The following is a 19909-nucleotide window of genomic DNA, read 5'->3' on the forward strand; positions in this document are numbered from 1 at the left end:
GTGATCCATGCTGAAGTTTCAGTGAAGGACTCCACGTTGATTTCAGCTCTGCAGGTGTTACTGTACCTGATGAGCAGCCTGAGAGAATGTAGGAGGTATCACTGTATAGTCATGAACAGAATATACTGAAAGGGACCAAACCTGGTTTCTTTACAAGCTCTTTCCCAAAGCTAGGGATTTGTCTCCTGTTCCTATTTGAAGTCAGTCTTCCCAAATGAGTACAACGTTCCATTTACCAAGGCACACAATCACTCCCCTGAAAATTATGTCTGTGTACAAAGCTTCAAGAACCAAAGAGGAAGAGGAAGATACAAAGCATCTGAAAAATCAAAAGGATTTCAGCTCAAACCCCAGTGTTAGTTTATTTCCACACTGATGCAGGGCTTGGGTGTAGACTATGAACCCAGATTCCAGGCTTGAGTGAGAAGCTGAGACATTAAGAGAGCAATAGCAGAGCAAACCAATGAAGGTGGCCAAGGGAAACTGTGAAGAGGAATGACGTGTCCCTCGTGATGTTATTTCACATCACTGCACATGTCTGGGGGGGGGGGTGTTGGGCTCATTGAAAAGGGCCTGGGAGGATAGAGATGGGAAAGTCTGAAACCCAGCAACAAGATTCTGGGAGAGGCAAGACATGGCATCTCCTAAGTACCCATCAAGAAGTTGCAGCATCTTGGGGCGCCTGGGTGGCGCAGTCGGTTAAGCGTCCGACTTCAGCCAGGTCACGGTCTTGCGGTCCGTGAGTTCGAGCCCCGCGTCAGGCTCTGGGCTGATGGCTCAGAGCCTGGAGCCTGTTTCCCATTCTGTGTCTCCCTCTCTCTCTGCCCCTCCCCCATTCATGCTCTGTCTCTCTCTATCCCAAAAATAAATAAACGTTGAAAAAAAAATTAAAAAAAAAAAAAAAGAAGTTGCAGCATCTGTCTGATAAAATGGGGCACAACTGGATATTCTAGCCAAATAGTTAACCTGTTTTCATAATATGAATCTTACCTTACAAATATCCTTTTAAACATGATCAACTCTAGGGGCAACTGGCTGGCTCAGTGGGTAGAGCATGCGACTCTTGAAAAAATAAATAAACATGATCAACTCTAGACTTTTAAATACAACAACACAGTGAAGGGATCTGTTCATCCAAATGAATGTGGTATATTATCTCGATTATTCCATATTCTTCTCAACTCCTAGAAAGAACATTATTTTACTAGAGCTTGCACTTTAAGATTCTCAGTAAAAATGTATGCAAGTATTTTTTTTCTAAATATAATTTTTGAGGGGCGCCTCAGTCAGTTAAGCGTCCGACTTCAGCTCAGGTCATGATCTCACGGTCGGTGAGTTCGAGCCCCGTGTTGGGCTCTGTACTGACAGCTCAGAGCCTGGAGCCTGTTTCAGATTCTGTGTCTCCCTCGCTCTCTGACCCTTCCCTGTTCATGCTCTGTCTCTCTCTGTCTCAAAAATAAATAAATGTTTAAAAAAATCTAAATATAATTTTTGAAATTCTGGAATTGTGAAAACTTCCTAAAAATTGAGTGAATGAGTAAAATTATATTTACTATCAAAGTCCCCTTTGAAAGCTATGTTAATATTGCCATGAAATTATCTTAATAGTAAAAATAAAGAGAGAGTAATAAGAATATATTAAAGAAGTAAACATTTTAGGTTAAATACTAGATGCAGCTGCTGACTGTATGATGCATATGACTACTGGAGAATTTTCTCATATGTACAGGCAGAGTCTGGTGGGATGTTTAGTTTATGGGTGGGTTGGCAGAGAGCAAGAAAGCCGGCTTTCTGCTGCAGTTCTGCACTCGTGGGGGAATAAGGTTGAGAATTTTAAGCTTACCACTTCTGCCTTCTGTTAGGCCCTCAATCTCATACCAAACAACTAAAGCTCAAAAAAAGGAAAAGTGATTCGAAAGAAGAAAGAGGGTACAAAAAAATGTAATGCCCCTTTCAGTGAGGTTTAATTATTGAATTCTACAGGAGTATGTGAAGGAAAAAAATGCCGATGTTTGTGGCCCGCCAGGGTACATTTGCTTGTTTATCTCCGTGTCAACTACAAGTGATGATGGTGAGGGAGAGGATGGCAGAGCTGAGAGTCCATGCAATTATTATTTCCTTGAGCCCAAGTGAGCTGCAAGAGCCATTATATTCCCATCCCACCTCCACCTAACACCTGACTCTGAGTCACTATGTGATGCTTCTACCAGCAGAGTAGGAGTTATTTTTCTAGATCTGCAAGAGAGAAAAAAAAAGTGTAGTCATTTTCCACACATTTTCTTATCGTGAAGCTTGTTGGGATCTTTTTTTTTTTTTTTTTTTTTTTTCCTTATCCGACAGGGCTGCTGCCTTTTAAAGCAAATAATAAGGAAGAGCTAGGTGACTACTTAGCATAGGTTGGAGGAGAGGGGAAAGAAACTTTGATCGTGTCCACGTGGCTCCCCAGGGATCTGGGGAAGGAAGGAACAGAGGGCAAAGAGACAACGTGCCCTTCTAGCTAATCTCGATTTCAAATGCCAAATCCTACACTCAGGTGAAGTAGAATTCGGCAAAGTTGCTGTGGTCATTAACTTCCTTTGTCTTAAGGACAACGCCCCTATCATTAGATTTAAAAGCAGTTTTTCTAGGCCAGTAACCTCTGGCCGTAGCCAAGGCTTAAGACTGCCTAAAGCAGAAATAAGCATGACAGTTGCAGCGGCAGCAGTAGGAGGCTGGATCTGGGAAGGAACTGGCAGTGGTAGTTACAAATGAGTATGACGTAGATGGCATGAGGCATTTGAAGCTGGGAGTCTGGGGAGAATGCCCATACTTTACCTAGCCCAGTTCCTTCTCAAACTCCAAACCCTTGCTCCCTGCTCCTGTTCCCTAAGCCGTCTGCAGAGCACTGACTTCCGGCAGGCCAGGTAAAATGTGCTAAGGGCACGAAACCAAGCGTTCAGCACACCCAGCGGTCCTGCTACTGGGCCTGCAGATGAGTGGCCAACCACAAGGAGACATGTGTGCCTCTGAGGAGTCCCGTGCGCACACTTGGCTGCAAAAAAACGTTGTTCACACCTATTGTTTTTGAAGAGTCTGAGGCCATGTCGCTTTTTTCATGACAATATAAACATTCATAGAGATAGAAAGGGATAGCGATGCCTTCTTCCATTGGCAGTGCCGCTGTTAATTAGTACGTTATTTTTAGAGCACATTCTGGCACTGCAAGAGCCAAATAAAATGATCATGCCCTTTGAGCTGGTATCCTCATACTGGGGAATTATCTAAAGAAAATAGCTTTTAGGCCTACTTTTGCAAAGTTGTTTACAGCTACCTTGTTATAGCACATCACTGGAAACACCACAAATGCTCAACAATTAGGGAGTGATTAAACAAACTTTAAACTTTAATATGGTGATAAAGTCTGTAGCAATAAAAATGATGACTATCTGCACTATATAAATATTTAGAAAGTGTATGTAAAACAATGTTATATTTAAAGGAGAGCACACCCTATTCCAAGCACAGTACGACCAAATTATTATGACACAACGAAAACTACATCTGAACAATGATAAAAACAGAGGAGACCACTCCTATATATAGTTAGTGCTCTAGAGGGAATGAGGACTTTGTATTGTTATGGTATTTTAAAGCTGGCTTTTTTCTCTTTTTTTTTTTTTAATTTTTTTTAACTTTTTTTATTTATTTTTGGGACAGAGAGAGACAGAGCATGAATGGGGGAGGGGCAGAGAGAGAGGGAGACACAGAATCCGGAAGCAGGCTCCAGGCTCTGAGCCATCAGCCCAGAGCCCTACGCGGGGCTCGAACTCATGGACCGCGAGATCCTGACCCGAGCTGAAGTCGGATGCTTAACCGACTGAGCCACCCAGGCGCCCCAAAGCTGGCTTTTTTCTTAAACACAAAACAGTAAACATGTCTTAAAATGCAGTATTTAAATACGGCGTGTATTACTCTAGTTCAAAAAGCATTGAAACCGTCTGTATATATTAGTCTGCCCATTCATTTGGTGTGTACTTTTGACCTCTACCACAAGATCAAGTGGCCATAGAGAAGCCAGTGCATTTAAACAATATGTAATTGTCCTTACCTAAAAGTAAGTGCTAACTTTGCTTTCAATAATGGTCCCCATTTGAATGGAGATACAAGTCAAGGTCAAGAATACCATAACTGAAAACCAGACATGGGGGGATTCGGACTCAGAAGGCCAGATCTGATGTGAAAGCGCAAGTGAGGAACCTGTGAGAAGATGGTCAGAATCATAGGAGCAGAGAGCAGAGAGAGAACAGCCAGATGCACAGACTGAAATAGAGAATCGACTGAGAAGCAGATCACAAAAAGAGCTTCATGTACCGGGTTATTGTCCCAGGGGCAGCCTTTTTTCTCCTCCGTCCTTGTTTTCAGATTTCAGGTGACAGTGATACAGCAACCCCTTGGACAAGACCCATCTTAGGTTTTCTAGAAAATGTTCACATGCCGGTCCACTCAGTTTGTGTTGCAGTTAAGGAGACACGTGAATTCTGAATTCCAAGTAAACAGTATAATTTTTAGCGACTGACACTGTAATGCACTGGTCTAAGTCGTATTATTAGAAATATCTTATTTTCTATTGCTGGAGTAAATCAAGTAGCTAATTGGAAAAAAATACGTTAAATCCTTGAATGTCATGCTTTGCTGAGCATTAAACAGGAGTGCTTGGATCCACAATTATTTATGTAAGGATTTCCTTATGAATTCAGTGGCCAAACCCCAGATTCCTTCTTGCTGAGGTGTTCTGCTTTAGGGAGCGGTATTCTTTTTCACTCAGCTCACTGTTCATGAAGTCAAATGAGAAGTCAAAAGCCTTCTGTGAACATTGACAAAGCTCTGTTCACCCTTAGGGCTTTTCTACAACTGCTTTTCCGACTTCGTATCAGTAAACTTTTTCCAACTGTTCAAATCAGCAAGAACCATTGATTCATGGGTGCTACATTGAAAGCAATTTCCACTGCTCATTTCCAATCATTCTCACTAGTCAGCTTTTCTGAATCACTATAGCTATTAAATCAACACAGATGCAAATGGCAGGTCTGCCTCTCACTCTGTGAATTTGGATCGGCTTTGACATCATGAAGGATTCGTTGAATCCAGATCATTCCCATTAGTGTGAAGTAGTGGAAAGAGGACAATTTGCAGCCAGGAAACCTGCGTTTTAGTTCCACTTTGGGTGAGTTGTTCATACACAGAATCTCAGGATTCTCACCTGTCACACAGGAGTAATAGCATCACATCCTTCTGGGAATGTTATAGGATCAAATGAAATGGTAATAAATGGGGAAAGGGTAATTCAGCTCCACGGCATTATTTGATTCTCTTTAAAAGGAGTGGTGTTTGGGTAATTAATGTGCTCATTTTCTGTGTTGGCCACATTCTTACTAACCTCTTTGGGGGCTTATTTAATAATATGACCTCAGATTGTTGCCAGAAAAATCTTCCTTCTGTTTTTGGACTTCTCTCCATGTTATAAGTATTTTAGTAAATTAAATGATAACTTAAGTTAAGTGGCAGGCACTAATAAATACAATAAATGTATCTTCGTTCCTTTATCACACATATTAGCATGGACTGGCATTTAGGAACATGGAATATTTATAACTGAAATATCAAGGATGCACTGTTTTATAACTTCCCTATTGATTCTATAGAAGTATTTACTAGTATTTTTTTCTCAAACCTCCTGTCTACTTTCTTAAAGATCATGATTCTCACCTACAACCTAGACACGTACTGATCTCTTTGTGTAAATGAGTGGTTCTCAGCCGGGGCTACAATTAGAAATACCTGAAAAGCTCGGGCACAATGCACATGTGAGCCCATTTCCAGGCCCAGAGATACTGATTTCATTGGTTCAGGATTAGTCTCAGACATGCCTTTTTTTTTTTTTTCTTTTAAGCTCCCCGCATGATTCAAATGTACACGTAAGGCTGAGAATCAGGTTTTACATTTTGATTAACTAAAATAAAGTAACCGTAGGCCATAATTATGGCCTGGGCTGTCCATATTTGGGCCAGCTAGAGGACTGTCATACCCATACTATCTAAATTCAGCCATGGACATGCAATCAGAAATAGTGAAAAAAAGAAAAGAAATATTGAAAAAAGTACAGACTTTGGAATCAGCATGGAGTGAAATCTAGGGCTGCCCCATTCTGTTACCATCAGTGAGTGATCTGACCCCCATGTCCTTGTCTGTCACATGGATATAACAGCGCCTATCATACAGGGCTGCTATGAGGTTTAAATCAAGAAATATACATACTAGCAGGTACTAAAACTGATAGCTCTATCAATAATTAATGCAACAAACGAAGTCCCTATTTTCTCAGTGAATAAACTGAATTTGGAAGGTCAGAAAAATTACCTGAATGCTAAAACTGGGGAGTAGGGTCTACCAACTAAATCAAATGAAAACGTTCTGGTTCTACGGTATCTATTCCTGGCACAGCCCACATCCATATAACCACACACTCCCCAAGCACAGACTCGAGAGGCAGGGCTTTGAAATTGAACATTTCTCTGCCTGAAAGACTCCAGCTCTCTCCCAGAATGGGGTCTGTGTCCGTGTTCTTGTGCAAATCCTGGTTATCTCCTTCCTCTCTTCCTCCTTTCCTGTCTAATCATGCCAATCGTTGTTCTATCAGGATATAAAATAGTGATTTTTTTTTTTTTACCTTTAATGGCTGTTCCCTTAACTACAAAAATACCCAGCCAAAGCTTTGAAATTACCATTGGTATTGACCTAATTACGTTCTTAAACAAGGTGCCTCCCTTTCCTCCTACTTACATTATTACATTATTTTCTTTGAGTTGCCCTTTTACGTGGACGTGGCATAAATGCAGAGATCTCCACTTTAGGTTTTTATTTGCCGGAACTGTGTCAGGAGATGAATACAAATTACTGTTTATCTATCAAACACTTACTTAGCACTTCCTAGGTGCCAGGCAGTGCTCTAAGTGTTTTACAAACATTAGCACATTTAATCCTTATGACAACCCTATAGGTAGGCATTATTATCATCCCCACTTACATGCAGGAAAATGAAAGCACAGAGAGGGTAAGGAATTCAACAGAGGGCACACAGCGGGTGTATAGTAGTAGGATTCATATCCAGGCAGCCTTGCTCTGGAGACCATGCCTTAAACAATGGTTCATCCTCTCTGGTTGTGTCACATGAGCCATTATCTCATTTTTTATCTCACTGAAATAAATTCCTGATGTAGGTGATTTTTATGATCATTTTTAGATATGAAAGAAAACTGGCCTCCAAAAGTCTGAGCAGCTTTCCAAGTCACAATTAGATACCAAATTCAGAGCAGTCTTGTAAATCCAAAATCTGGCTTGGATATACTGCCTTCTGCTTGCTTGGGTTTACTCAGACAGTCTCTGAAGGATGAACATGAAGGAATTTTGGCCATAGAATTGTATTTCCCCACTTGACTTTGCAGTCAATATAATCATTTGATCAGGACTCTAATGCAGAACACATGTGCCTAGGAATCGATTTTGTAAATTACAGAGAAAGCCATAAAATATCCCCACATAAAGTGAGCAGGGATCAAGGCTGCCATGTTTTTATGAACATAGTGATACACCCTTAACCAAAATTATATTTTCTTCTTGTAAATGAGGATACAAATTACATTTTTGACCTTTGGAATTAGATTTTGTATTTATTTTATGTATTTCTCAAAAGAATTCATAAAGATTGACAGTCATTTGAGCTGCTGCTAGAAAGAAAAGGTATTTTTAAAACCTTGGCATGCAATAGACAAGCAGTAACTACTTCTTTATGGATTGAACTATTGAACAATTCATGCTTTGATCATTACTTAGCAGTTTATGACTTCTAAGAAGCCATTTATCACTACCTCCTGAATGATTTTCCAAAACAAATACAAACCAAAGAAGAAGAAGAAGAAGAAGAAGAAGAAGAAGAAGAAGAAGAAGAAAAACAAGAATAATTTACTCTAATCTTTTTTTATGGATTGTAGTATTGATCACCCCCATATCATTACATAGGCATTATTAGCCCAAGGTACCGACAAAAGACAGCAGAGACATTCTATACATTTCTTATACTGAAACTTGAGCTCTGCTGAGTTAGAATTTCCCACCTTTGCACCATAGACCTCCTTCTAGAATCAATCACAATACACTTATTAAATACCTACTATGCACAAATCCCTGTATTGAGCATTAGAAACTCAGAAAACTAAGGCATACCCCCTGGCTTCAAGGAGTTTGTGTTTTATTGAAGAAGACAGATTACAGACAAATACACAGAATATTGTAAGATAAGCATCGGTAAAATCACCTACAGGATACTGAGGTGGCACAAAGAGGGAGTGATCAATTGACCAGGGGGCCAGCAGGAGCTCAGAGGGGACTTCTTGCTTTTCAGCTAGGTCTTGAAGGAGGAGTAGGAGCCAGTTGAACACTACTGCCAGTTGAATACTCCTAAAAAGGAGTATTTCAGGGTAGAAAATTTGGCAAGAATCAGAATATAAAATACCTTGTAAATATGAAAACACGGACTTATAGTCACCATTCCCAACAGTGAGACACATTAAAGAATTTAAGTGGAAGAATAATGTGACTTAGTTTCCCTTCTAGAAAGGGCAGGGTGATTACAGTCTGCTGGATGTGTCCAGAGACCAAGGCTGCAGACATGAAGTCAATTAGAAATTGTTGTTAAGAGCCCATAAAAAAGACATTCAGGAGCAAAAGCAAGACAGGAGGACAGAATTTAAATAGATAGATAGATAGATAGATAGATAGATAGATAGATAGATAGATAGATAGATATAGATGATAGATAGATAGATAGACAGACAGACAGATAGATAGATAGAAGTGGAAGATGAGGAAGAGAAAGAAATGAAGCTGGCTACTCACTTGTGTAGCTGATACAAATGTATCAATTAAAGTGCTTTCAGGGGATTAATTGTCTCCAATAACCACAATTGTGTAAGTCAGGTAAGCCCAGGATTGGTCGATTAACCAAGTCCATCAGAATTCAGGTTCCCTTTCCTTCCATCTTTCCACTTCCCTTTTGCTCACGGTCACAATATAGTGCTAGCTCATACATGCAGGCACCACCTGTGGCCATACCAACGTGTGACGGCTTAAAAAGGGAGCTTGTACACTGAGTGCCTCTCTCTCTCTCTCTCTCAGAATGAAGGAAGCCATCCCCAGAATCCCTCAGCAGATCTCTCAAGTCTCATGACCAGAACTGAGGCAAATGTCCCTGCCTAACTTAACCACGGACAGAGGAAACAAGGCCACCATGAAGTAGCTTAAGTCAGTATGACTCAGCTCAGGCTGGTGTCTGCCCTTCCTGGAGCACGGGTAGGGTACAGACCAGAGCAAAATCCTGTTTCTAAGGAAGAGGCAGAAAACAATGAGGACCAGGTAGGAACAAACCTTGTCTGCTACAGGGAAAATGATTAGTTTGGCTTCTTCCAGTCTAGTTGTGGGCGAAAGACAAACTGTAAAAAAGTAAGGTGGTGAGTAGAATTTCCCAAATATAAATAACCAAAGTGATCAATGTTTTGCAGACTCAGAGGATAAAGTAGATGTATTGCATCATTTTTGTTTTTAGAAATGAAGAATTCATCCCCCAACCTGATGTTTGACCTGCATGGTATCAAGTTCTAGACACTTAGCAAACATTCGAATGATGGATATTCACACATGTTACTTTCAAATGTTAGGATTTCACAGGTTATATAGATGTATCTCTATATAAGTCCCCCGGACTCCTTTCCTTTCAAGCACACTGTCTTCCTAACCTGAAACTGTTTTGCTTCAAAACCAGCCCATTTTTCAAACAGGATTTTCCAAAAAGGTGAAATTTTGAAGATTCTCCACCACCAGCTATTTTAGTAGGAAGGAGACTCAACAGGCATATTATGCACTTTTTGCAGCTTAAAGCCCCGTTCTTCTGAGTCCTTCTCACATTCTGGAGATCCGTCTCTTACTGCTTAGAAATATTTCTAATGTTTGAAACAAAAATGTGTTCTTCAGTGATTAACACTAGTCCGACTCAATTATTTTTCAGCTTTATTATCACTGAATAAACTAAAACCTTACAGTGAGCCTAATGAATATATGTCTTATTCAAATAAGTCTGGTTGAATTTGATGTTTTTAATAAAGAAACACACTCTCTGGAACATGTTGCCTTAGTTCATAATGTAAAAGAATAAAATTCTTTCTGTCGATTTGCCATTGTGCAAAAAACCGTAGTAGGAACGCCAGCTCCTTTGTTGTGTTTTGCATAACAGTAACCAGAGCATTTAATAAACAAACTATATGGTGAAAATTCCCTCATCTATCAGGCATCCAGTTTAATTGATAGCTTTGGATTTTGGCCCTTCTTTAGATGATCCACCAGACAAAAAAAAAAAAAAAAAAAAAAACCAGAAAGCTTTGCCGTGTATTGGTTATTTTCCTCAACCTTGAAATTTATCCATAAGACACTTAGGAAAGCCCCTTTGCGGTAACAGGAAGGTCAACTTCATTGTCGCTATTTTTCCAACAAGCTGTTTATTGAACAAATCCTTTTTATTTCCCCCTTTTAAAAAGTTTAAGTTGGAATGCATTAATGTGGTAAACTGTTGACTTTCATCCTGGTCACCCAATTCCACAAAGTCAAAATGATCAAAGACTAGGCTCTTCTCACCTTCTTTCATCTCACTGCCTCCACGGAGGACGGAAGGTCAACACAGTCACACGGGTCTCCAATTACCGATATCAAGATAAGAAAGAAATGGCTTTCCTTTCCCACCTTTGAAATTATATTTGGATTGATGTAAAATAAATCTCAGAGCCTCAAGTACCCACTTACTTTCTGATTGCAGACAATGGCTCCTGAACAAGGACCAATACACGGGTGAAGTGGGAGAGGTAACCCGGTCCCCAGGCAGTCTCAGCACCGGGACAGCCCGGTCGATTTCTACTATTAAACTCAGCTTGCCTTTGGCTTTTTGATTATTTAGATTAAAATTCTATTGGCAAACTATGATTTGTATTTTCCCCAAGAACCTACATAGCAGGTACATAGTAAAGAGAATTAAAAAACAATTACAAGTTACGACTGCGTGTTGTCTTTAATGATCTCAGAATAAAAAGTTTAATTTAAAAAATTCTTGGAATCCAAAATTATAAGGAAAGGTAGAAACAATTTGATATATTGCTCTAGAGTGGAAAGCTACAGGGAAGAATATTCTGAGACTATTATGACACCAATGCTCCCTTTGAAATTTTAATTAGGGGGAAAAACGCCTCAGAACGACTCACTTCTGCATGTGTGTTGCTTTCTCTTGTCCTGGTTAGAGTCATCGTTGCTTTTTTTGGCAGAATTGCCCTTTTATTTGCCTGAATTAACAAAAATAATTGGTTCTTTTATATCTGTCTTAAAAATAACTCCTCCGTAAAACCCTTTCTTCTCTATCCTATGGTAATATTTGGGATATTTATTCAAGACTTAGAATCAATCCAATGCTGTATCTAAGGAGACTCCTGATTCCTTTCATTTGTTTCTGTGCTAGGATGGGGCCTTCCGCACATTCTGAACAAGCAGAGATCCATGCTGCTTTGTTTTCTCATCTTTAACAGTAAACGGTCCTACCACTAGTTGATAGAAATTTCAAAGCTTAGAGACCATCCATCCACCATCAGTTAGCATTAAAGAAAACTAGCTCTCCAACGTGTTTGTTTGTTTTTCCCAGAGAATTAACCTTGAATTGTCAGCTATGCAGATATTTCTAATGCCAGATGAAAGAGTGATTTGAGGGAAAATGTTGAGTAACTGATCTATCTATGTATTCATATCCTGGGTCATGTGTTCATATCATAATGATGTGCTTCGATCTAGAACTGCCTTCACTGAATTGTGCTTTAATATTAGTCCTTTGTTTTTATTGCACTTGATTTTAACTGGTCATATGAAATAGGTTTAAACATTTGGATAGTGGCCATTATATATTTAGTCTCCCCACTCCATGTAAAAGACTTTAATGTCAAAAATAACATTATCTCCCCTGATAAACTGGCATGTTTATTACTTTCATATTTAAAAAAACTATGTAACCAACTTGTCACATTTCTCATTTTTGTATTGGCTGCCAGGAAGCTCAAAGACAAATCTAAAAGAGACCTCCAACTATTAGTAACAATAACTCTTATGGTTAATTTATCTGATTGTTTATAACTTAGGTCAATTTTTCCATTTCTTTTTTATTTGCCTTACAGTTATATCTTCTGCTTTATGCCCCTGAAATCTTTGTCGGAAAGAGATAGTTTGCAAGTGAATTCAACAATTAAAATCTTATTTTGGTATAATAATTTTTTTGAATTTAAAACATATGAAAGGTTGGGTGCCTGGGTGGCTCAGTCAGTTAAGCATCCAACTGTGGCTCAGGTCATAATCTCACAGTTTGTGAGTTCGAGCCTCACCTCAGGCCCTGCACTGACAGCACAGGGACTGCCTCTGATGCTCTGTGTCCCTCCCTCTGCCCCTCCCTCACGCGTGCCTGCACGGCATGCACGCACTCTCACAAAAATAAACAAATATCTTTAAAAAATAACACATAACATGGGCATGCGCCTGGGTGGATCAATCGGTTGAGCGTCGGATTTCGGCTCAGGTCATGATCTCACAGTTCGTGAGTTCGAGCCCCGTGTCGGGCTCTGTGCTGACAGCTTGGAGCCTGGAGCCTGCTTCTGATTCTGTGTCTCCCTCTATCTATGCCCTTTCCCTGTTCATGCTCTGTCTCTCTCTCAAAATAATAAATAAACATTTAAAAAAAATTTTTTAAGTAACACATAACAAAGGTTTCACTAAGGAAATACTAGTTAGACATCTGAAAGCAATGTAAAACAAAAAAATGAACATGGTGGATTGCACTAGACAGTAAGCAGTAATTAGTAAAAATAAAGGTTTTTCTCTAGTGAGGTAAGTGGATGAGGAAGATTGCAGGAACCTTTTTGAGAGGCCATGAATTGGAGAACAGTTTTGGCAGGTTTTCATATCACCTTAAATATGCCATCATTATAACACTGAGTAATACTTAGATTGTCTATAATTCTGACTTTGTTGTTAGCTGTTGGCTTCTTGAGAATATGACCCATGACTTAGTCATTCTGATATATAGTACAATATCTGATCCATAGTAGGGCTTCAATAAATATTTTTGAATGCCAAATAAGTTTCCATCTATTCAGTGGTATTCCTGAGTGAGTAAGTTTTTCACAGTGCTTTCTAATCCTGTGATTTCAATGAGTGCACTTTAATTTATGTTGCCATAGATACCATGTCCTAAATATGCTGGTTGATACAGCCTTTTGACTCTAGTCATTTCATCTGTGAATGGTCAGTATCAGATTAAAAGAAGTCTACATCCAAGCATTTGTCTCAATGTTGATGAAGTGTATCAAAATCAACTCTTAGAAACAAACCATCATTTTCAGAAACCAAAAACATAAATGTAACATATTAAGATTTTTTTTTTGCTTCACTAACTTTTGCTAAAAATGATTGTCCATCAAATGCAAAGAGAGAGTTTGAAAAAGTGTTTCAAACCAAATCATTAAGCCTGATTTTAGTTTTGAGAAGTCATGCTTTCTAGAACACTCTAAATGGTTCTTTGTGGTTTTATTCCTTATGCCTGGTGCTTGCTCTTGTCAAGCTGTGGTAGAATGTAATCTCATTAAGAAATGAGGGGGAAAGTTTAAAGCAAATGTTAAAGGGCAATCTAATTACTTTATGAAATATAAGATGTGTACAAGACTCACAAAGGTTCTTAGTCTTAATAAAATTTCTGATTTCAATAAATGAATAAGTTAATTCTATTGATGAATTATATATATGTATATATATATATGTATACACACACACACACACACACACACACACACACACACACATACACACATGGTATAATACATAGATTCTCCCCCTAAAACATAAGCTTCACCAGAGGAGGGATTTCTATCAGTTATATGCACTGATGTATTTCCAGGCACCTAGATTAGTGCCTGACATATATATATATAATATATATATATGTATATATATATATATATATTCTCATTAGACATTTGTTGAATGAATATAAAAATATCATGCTGAGGGAACGATAGCATTTCATTATTTGCTCTATTTCAGTCCAACTAAATGTTTTCTCTTTATTTCATATACATAAAATCATTGAGACAGGGATCCCAGGAGGAAAAATATGGGACATACACACAGCTCCCAGGATAGTCAGTCAGCAGTGAGCATTCTTATGTGGTGTCTTCTAAAATTTGGAATCCCATGGTTAAACAACCTCTGGAGACTGTTTTTTTAACCTTTAAATCCAATATTTAGGATTTAAATATTGGTGCCACCTGTACCGTCCTCCCCTACAACCCACCATCACCCACCCTATTCAAACCCTCCCCCTAAACTTTCTCGACCAAGCACAATCATGAAACATAAAAATATGCAAATATAAGTCCCAAACTAAAATGAAAGTGGTAAATACACTAAAAGTATTATCTGCAACTCAGCTTCCCTACCTAACCATAAATCTTTGAAACTTTAGAATTATTCCTTAATATTGAGAAGCCTTCTGTAAACAACTTGGCTTCAACCCTATTTAAATTCATCTTTCCCTCCCTCAGAAAAGGGAGGCTTCCAGTGAGGAACCAAAGGAATCTATTGATCCTTGTCTTTGTGTCTGGGGATGGGCATTTGTGTGAATGAGACCTGTCCCTGATGAGTCCTCACAGACCAGGAAGAATTTAGGCCGACGGCTTTTATGTCCTAATCTAGGAGCCCTCAACCCACTTAGCTTGCATGTTGGAGTCTAGAGAAAGCATTCACAGAAAGGAGACATGCTCTGGACCTGAATTTAAAAACCATACATGAAAAACTCTTCCAAAAGAGCCACTTGGTGAATATATTCATGATGAGTCATTTCTTCATGGCAGAAATTCAAAGGGTGAAAGGTGAAATAGCCAAACATATGAATAATGCGTTGATGCACGGGCTCCTTGGCAATGCATGCTCTTGGTTAGATTATATAATCATATATATATCATGATATATGTAATAATCTTATTCTGTATCTAATCATGTATATTTCTAATGTATATGATTTATGATAGAAAGAATGGAAGACTAGAGTATAAAAACTCTCTCTCTTGTCTATACACACTCACACACACACGCACACACACACATATACTTTCAACACTCTACTGCAAAGCTCAGGACATGAGGCTCTGATTAAGTCCTTAAGGGCAATAGTGAAAACAAAGCCAATTGGTGTATATTGGTCCTAAGTTTAAAAAGCCATCGATTAGAAAAATTACCCCATCTTATTTGTCCTCCCTTTAAATGAATAAGAAAAATCATTGGGGACATGAGCAACAGAAAAGAGAATGTGAACCTTAGATTTAAATAATTCACTTCCCTCAAACTATGCTTCAAATTTAAAGGTCTAGTTTACACAGACACAAAAAACCTGGAGTCTTATATTTGTTTTGTTTTATCCACTTCACATATGCATTACTAAAATTGGACTACATCCCTTAGAAAAGAATAACAGTGCATCTGCTTTCCATGAAATCTCCCTAAAGAATATAAATGTTTTTGTTTGCTACAATGAGCTACCTGAATGTCATGCCATAATACAACATGACAATACTTAACCTGGGGTAATTCAGTTTGACAGCACTTTTTTGGACAGAATTTAAAGTATTTTAGAGTAATTTACCATATTAGCAAGCGTTGCATGGAATTTGCTACAGCTTTTTGAGTATAAATGCATTGAATATCACATGACCCTTGTGCATCCCTAACACCAAATGCCAGCTCATTGAGTTATCGTGAGAACACAGTATGGATCAGCTCTAGTGTCCTCCTGGTATAGGACAAAGTGGGATTTCATAAATGCTCCGGGGTGTCCCCACATGTTTGGTGGCAGGAGTTAAGAATCATTTTTCTCTCTGCACCCATAGGCAGTTGTGCCACAAGATACAGTTGGATGGGAGTTTGCTGTAGTCCCGTAGCCCCCAGACACTTGGACGTGTGGACATAACAGCTTGCACTATAGTCCTCCCTGTGAGCTCTGACTTCATGTAAAGTGTACAGCCCGGTGCCCAGCCTAGGGCTTTAACATGTGATGGACATGATTGTCACATTGGGAGAAGCCTCCAAAGTTACACAGAATGAGAAATAATGCTCCACCTTCTAAGGCAAGCCTACTGGAAAAGAATGGATGTGTGAGAGGCGCCCAGAAGCCAGCACCTCATTGGCCTCGGAAGAGACTGTTGATCTCATCACATGAGATCACTGTGTGGTTGTTTTTATTTTAATCATTTTTTAAAACATAAAGTAATATTTGAATTCATATTATTTGTAAATAATATAAGCAATAGAGAGGTAGAAAGAATAGAAATTAGTGGCCGCTCCCATCACTGGTATCCCCAGAGGTAATGGCTGTTAATTGTTTTCTTGTTTTATTTTGGGGTTAGGCCTAAACATGTAAACTTAATATAACCAAATGGTTTAATGATTCTTCTAATGGGACTCATTCATAGTTGAAAATTCAATTATATCTATCATATCCCCATTATAGATCTCTAGCAAGTCCCTATTATAACTATTTTTTTTAACAACTCTTGAAATTCATTACTGCAGTGCATCTAATACAGGAAGAAGAACTCCTTCTTAACATTTAAAGTGCTGTGGTTGCCCATAGGTAATTGCTATGTTTTTATAATCCATGGATTGAAAAATAGTTAGAAATCTGCAATGAAGTTGACAACACTTTAAAATGAATTCACATTTTTCTTATCACATGGGCATATATACGCATTTGAAAAAAATGATATACCTACATGTACAAGATGAAATTTATTTAGGCTCCAAATAATGATTGGTGTGCAGATGGATTTTCGGATCAGATCACATGGGGAAATCAATTCATCACTGCTGACCACATCCACCTACCCCCCCTGCCCTGCCCACCCCCGCCCCCCGACACACAGACACACAGTCACACGCCCCCAGTTGAGAAATAACAGCATCAGACTATAAAAACTTTCCATCAAGCAGGGAAGTTCATTTAAAGCAAACCCTTAAAAGATTGCAACACTGTTCTAAATGGGTCATCATTTAATTTTTAGATATTTATGTGTTTTGAAGAGCAAATAGGCTTTCTATTCCAAAATAGCTCAATTACGTTTTGATTGCAACATCAGATTTTCCACGGATCTTGGATCTCAAATACTGTAATCATTTATACATAAGTTGATAATTGCTTTACAAAAATAAAAACTGTTGCTGTGGTGGTGGTATAGAGTGGGCATGTGTGGTGTTTTATCATCCTAGAGATTTCACAGTCTACTTAGCTCTATTGATTTTGGAACACGCATTGTTTGATTCTGCATGATTTCAGGTACAGCATCTTCCAGGGAAGGAATAGAAGAAGATGGGCGGTTGCTTGTGCCTCTGGCAGGGCCTCCTCCACGCGGGGGCTTTCCACAGCTTGCCCATCTCTTTGACCTTTAGCAGGTGGTTTTGCTCTGCGTAGTTCGCTTCTTTCACTTCCTGCACAGAGGCTTCAGAAATGAAAGAACATTCAGTCCATTTATCCACAACTCCCCCAAGGAATACCTTTAAAAAAAAAAAAAAAAAAGGACATTCTGAGTGACCCATTTACACCCTCACTCCATCAAATGTGTCATGATCCTGTGGAGTAGTGGGCAGTTCTAGGTATGCGTTTAGCCAGTGAAAGAGTTGTATTTTACTTTAATAGAGGTGTATTTCTTGGGCCCTTTTGTATTTATCACCATTTCTTTCCAGGGGAAATATATTACAAGGAGTACACACACAGTTGCCCTGATTTGTGACTTTTCTCAAAATTTCTTTTTTATTTTTCATTGAAATAAAAAAAAGGAACTGACTGGTTTTTTAGGAGCCAGACCAAGAAGGTTTTGATGGGAAGCAACAGATGGACTGCATCAGGCACCATATCTTTGAGGCCACTATTGCACTAAGTTTAATGAATATAGGCAGAATCAGGTTTAATGTAACTTTCAACTGTAAAATCGATCATTCCAGCTATCGTGCACTATAGAGCACATCTTTGTTCACTGCCTACAGTTTAAGTAACATCCAGCTAAGCTGGCTAAGCTTAGTAGGTCCCACTTCCTGCCCCACACAAAGAAAACAACACATGGACCCAAAGGCAGTTTATCAGATACTTTTTAAATAGAATTCCAGAGAGCTTTGCACTTATTGCCCAAGGTCATTGATTGTTATCTTGGGAGAAAAAGAGCTTCTTTTCCTCATATCTGCCCAGTTAAAGTGTACAACAGCTTCCTCCTGAAAAGAAATCAGGCAAAAATAGTAACACAAGAAGAAAACGTGATGAGGGTGTAGCTCGCCCACCCTATTCTCAGTGACTGAGTGGGCTGCCTAAACATCAGAGAAGTTTAAGGCAACAAAGAATGGTAAGCAGCCCAGGTGATGTTGCTGTCAAGGGCGTGAGGTGTAGGTGGTTTCCAGGACCTTTAGTGAGCAGGGCATTCTGGATCTCAAAACTTGAAAAAAAAATAGCATTAAACAAAGTACCAGCATAAAGATATAAAAGTGCATTCATGTAGTGTAATTGTAGTCAAAATTGTAAGCTTTCTGTTATGAACCCATTTCTTAAGTGTCTGATATTCAAATTTAGTCTTCCTGTGAACTCATTAGTCTATAAGCTTCACCTTTCTTTGTTTTCCAAATAAAAGGACTTGTGTTTTTTTTTTCTTTAAATGTTTATTTATTTTTGAGAGGGGGGAGGGGCAGAGAGAGAGAGAGAGAGAGAGAGAAAGAATCCCCAGCAGGCTCAGCACTTCCAGCACAGAGCCTGATGCAGGGCCCCAACCCACAAACCATGAGATCATAACCTGAGCCAAAATCAAGAGTCAGGTGTTTGAGCCATGCAGGCACCCCAAAGACTTGTGTTTTCTAACATGAGTTCCAGCTGTTCTGGACATTTCTCAACTGATTTCTGGGTAAGTTAGCCACGGCATGGAAAACACTTTGACAGCAGCTTTTTAACTCCCCATTCCTTTGGTAGGTCTACTGAGGAAAGCATGCCCCATTTGGAAATAACAGAGTACCTCTTCTTTGTGCATCTAAATACCCATCAAACCTAGGGTAAGAGAAGTGCTTTATGTTTTTGAAGAAAAGATGCACTGCTCCCAAACTGGACCAATTGCTTACCATGCCACAATTCTGGCAAGTCTCACTGACCATGAAATACAGAAATCGCCATTAAGGACAAAGGTGACCTCTCTTTAAGTCCCCACCTCCCCCACCTCCCACCCTCTGCAGAAGCTCCCGCAGGTTCTCCATCATGCCTCTGACTGGTCAATATGGTTGTTGGCATCTGAACCAAATGCGCTTGGGTATGGTGGGGAACCTCTTAAGTCAGAAGGACGATCACTTTCCAGATTTCAAGATGCTGCCCTTTGAATTAAGAGGTGCCCCTGCTGCTCCAGTTGTCTATAGGGCATGTATTTCAGACTATTGGTTTTGCTGTTTTTTTAATGGTGGTGATGTATTTGTACGAACACTGGCCTATTCTCTCACCCATTATCTCTAGTGACAGATGCCATATCCATTCCTAAAAAGACTGATTTAGAATACAATGCCTATAGAAAAAAAAAAAAATGAAAGCAACTGCCCACAGATGGGTCACACTGAATTCTCACTGGAACTAACTGGCTGCAGACAGTCATGTTCAAATAGGTCATGTTCAAAATCAGCAGTCATGTTCAAATTCCACGAGCTCACATGGCATGATTTACAATAACAGTATTTTCAA

The 19909-nt window shown here is 39.1% G+C and overlaps 1 protein-coding gene across 3 annotated transcripts in view; it reads left to right on the forward strand.

Annotated features, from left to right (window-relative positions):
* Window positions 1-19909, forward strand: part of B3GALT1 (beta-1,3-galactosyltransferase 1) — a 524490-nt gene that overhangs the window by 458183 nt on the left and 46398 nt on the right. For 2 of the 3 annotated variants that reach the window (XM_040475280.1, XM_040475281.1), the window contains one exon: window positions 9211-9447. The exons of the other annotated variant lie outside the window; for it this stretch is intronic. The gene's annotated coding sequence lies outside the window, so the exon portion shown is untranslated. The remainder of the gene's footprint in view (window positions 1-9210; window positions 9448-19909) is intronic. 3 annotated transcript variants of the gene reach the window in all.

The sequence above is a fragment of the Herpailurus yagouaroundi genome, unplaced genomic scaffold, assembly GCF_014898765.1.
Source record: "Herpailurus yagouaroundi ecotype Mexico unplaced genomic scaffold, PumYag 140, whole genome shotgun sequence".
Lineage (NCBI taxonomy): Eukaryota > Metazoa > Chordata > Mammalia > Carnivora > Felidae > Herpailurus > Herpailurus yagouaroundi.